General features: G+C 32.4%; 1 protein-coding gene across 4 annotated transcripts in view; it reads right to left on the bottom strand.

Annotated features, from left to right (window-relative positions):
• The window catches only part of kdm6a (lysine (K)-specific demethylase 6A), a 63,946-nt gene that overhangs the window by 55,864 nt on the left and 7,810 nt on the right, over window positions 1-272 (bottom strand). The window lies entirely within an intron of this gene.

Raw genomic sequence — 272 nt, 5'->3', positions numbered from 1 at the left:
GAGAGAGAGAGAAAGAGTTAAACAATGATGTTGGATGCAATATGGCATAACTTAACCCTTGTGTTGTCTTCACTTCCGGGACTCTCTCGTATCCCTTATTTGGGATTTTAAAAACAATTCTGAAATAATTTTTTACTTCACAATCTATAAACAAATAGTGTCTTTATCTCAATTGCCAACAATTGAGATACCATATATGTTTAGGGAATGCAATCAGTCTTTACTAACAAACAATTAAAATGAAAGAGGGGTTAGTTTTTTGTCATAAGGTT

Source organism: Etheostoma spectabile, chromosome 11 (genome assembly GCF_008692095.1).
Source record: "Etheostoma spectabile isolate EspeVRDwgs_2016 chromosome 11, UIUC_Espe_1.0, whole genome shotgun sequence".
Taxonomy (NCBI): Eukaryota; Metazoa; Chordata; class Actinopteri; order Perciformes; family Percidae; genus Etheostoma; species Etheostoma spectabile.
The sequence above is the reverse complement of the archived record's forward strand: the minus strand, read 5'-3'. Positions and strand labels throughout refer to the sequence as shown.